Genomic DNA, 2,372 nt, shown 5'->3' with positions numbered 1-2,372 from the left:
TCTTGGGAAAAATACATTACATAACTTGACCATAAAGTCGCAGCTCATTCGATCACATGCTTGACTTGGTGATGGCTTTCATACCAAATGACACAAACTTCAAATAAAACTCACTCTGACTTGTAAGAAAAGAAATTTCAAAAACTTATATACACATAATTAAAATTATACATAAACCATATAAAACACTTAAAATTGTAACAGTCTCAATTCATTTAATATCATGCATATTGTTGAACTTCGCTTTAAGCTTTTGAACTATAGATAATTTTAACATACTCCAATGTTCATGATAGGCTCACATTCTGATAATAGATTGAAATGATTTTTTAGATTTAAAAATGACAGTGAGAGAGAGGAAGGAGAAAATATTTAAAAAACTGAATTTTTGCTACAGTGATTATTATTATTATTATTATTATTTGTCTTTTAAGAAGTAAAAAGAATAGTCATATTAACTAAATATAGCTCATATGAGAATTTAACTAGATGCTCTAATAATGAACAAAGGTTGCCAAACGTCTCTCGTGCTCCCTAGATTTCGACACCCTCTTGGTTATTTCAGCTATTAATAGTGCAGCATCCTACTTGGATTTGAACTTTTCTCGGATCGTTGGATGTATTCCTTAGCAACTTAAATGCCTTTTGCATTTGAACTAATACGAAGATTTCTCGCAGTGCTAATACTGTAAAAAATCAACTTGTATCTTGAGCTGCTGCCATTAAAATTTTTGGTGGCATTTTTGTTACTTATTATTTGTTAATTTATTGTTCGTATCAAGAGTGATAAACATCATCCCGTATATTTTTCTTGTTTGTCCCCTTTCCCCGGTTTCCATTGAAGTCTATCTTAATTTGCTAAGACTCCCAAAAAGGATTTTTAGCAAAACACAAAGTTTAATCGTCAGTTTCTCTGTCTACAAGTGCACGCCTTTCTTGGAAAGATACTACCTTTTGTGTTGACGATTTGCGGTCCATTCATTGGATGCATCTCCGAGCTGGGAGTCTTGGTCACCACGTTATCCGACGCCCAAGCAAAGCCACATTTGACTCCCTCATCTCGCAACTCGCATGCTCTCATTTTGGACTATGCCCACCGACTCTTGGCGTATATAAAGGATAAGCGAATAATCCCAACACCCCAGTCTTGCACACCCATCTAAACAAAAACTCCAGGAAAAATGGAGTTTCTTGCATCCTTAAAGCATAGTATGTCAATATTGTTTCCTCGCTACTACTCCTCCCCCATGTACTCAGCCAAAGGTATTGATTTTCTCCTCAAACCCGTTTTCCTACGTGGGGTTTCTTGTTCATTTCACCTGGTTTTGTTATTTGTCTTGTTTCTCTCATGGGTGTGCAAGCAATTCAAGGTGGGCGGCGGTGAAGGTCCAAAGGGAAGGTTTAAAAACACCAGGGGTTTGTACTATAGGCAGGCTCTAATTTGTTGTTTTGGTGTTTCTGTGTTTAGTCTTGTCTTATGTTTATTGAATTACTTTTATTGGTATAGAAATGGTTGGTCTGATGAAGGGCTAGTGATCCTTTTGGATTTGGCGCTTAGAACACTCGCTTGGGGTGCACTTTGTGTTTCTTTCCGTACCCAACTGTTTAATTCGGGTGAACCAAAGTACCCGTTTTTACTGAGAGTTTGGTGGGGTTTCTACCTCTTCATTTCTTCTTATTGTCTTGTTATAGACATTGTTCTCTATAGAAAACATGTTAATGTATCCACTCAGTATTTTGTTTCGGATATCGTCTCTGTTGTCACTGGCTTGTTCTTCTGTTATGTGGGGTTTTTCGGTAAGAATGAGGGTACTGAAGATACCCTTCTTGAAGAACCTCTTTTGAATGGTGATTCAACTGCAAGTAATGAAGCAGAGTCAAATAAGTCAAACGGGGGTGAAACTGTAACCCCATATTCAAATGCTGGATTTTTTAGCATTCTTACTTTCTCCTGGATGGGTCCTCTAATTGCTGCTGGCAATAAGAAGACAATAGACCTTGAGGATGTTCCTCAACTTGACCCCCGTGATAGCGTGGTTGGGAGCTTTCCAACCTTTAGAGATAAGCTTGAGGTTGAGTGTGGTACAATAAACAGAATGACCACGCTCAAGCTGGTGAAGGCATTAATCTCTTCGGTATGGAAAGAGATTCTTTTGACAGCCCTTCTCGTGGTTATTTACGCATTGGCTTCCTATGTTGGACCATATCTTATTGACACTTTTGTTCAGTACCTCAATGGCCGGCGGGAGTTTAAGAATGAGGGCTATATTCTGGTTTCAGTGTTTTTTGCTGCAAAACTTGTGGAATGCCTCGCGCAGAGGCACTGGTTCTTTAGGGTGCAACAGGCCGGAATTAAGGTCCGATCAGTATTG

General features: G+C 38.3%; 1 pseudogene; it reads left to right on the top strand.

Moving 5' to 3' along the window:
• The first annotated feature begins 851 nt into the window (after positions 1-851).
• LOC132176578 (ABC transporter C family member 3-like) overlaps positions 852-2,372 on the top strand; it is an 8,711-nt pseudogene continuing 7,190 nt past the window's right edge.

This window comes from Corylus avellana, chromosome ca3, assembly GCF_901000735.1.
Source record: "Corylus avellana chromosome ca3, CavTom2PMs-1.0".
NCBI classification, from domain to species: domain Eukaryota; kingdom Viridiplantae; phylum Streptophyta; class Magnoliopsida; order Fagales; family Betulaceae; genus Corylus; species Corylus avellana.
This window is presented reverse-complemented; position numbering and strand designations above follow the sequence as displayed.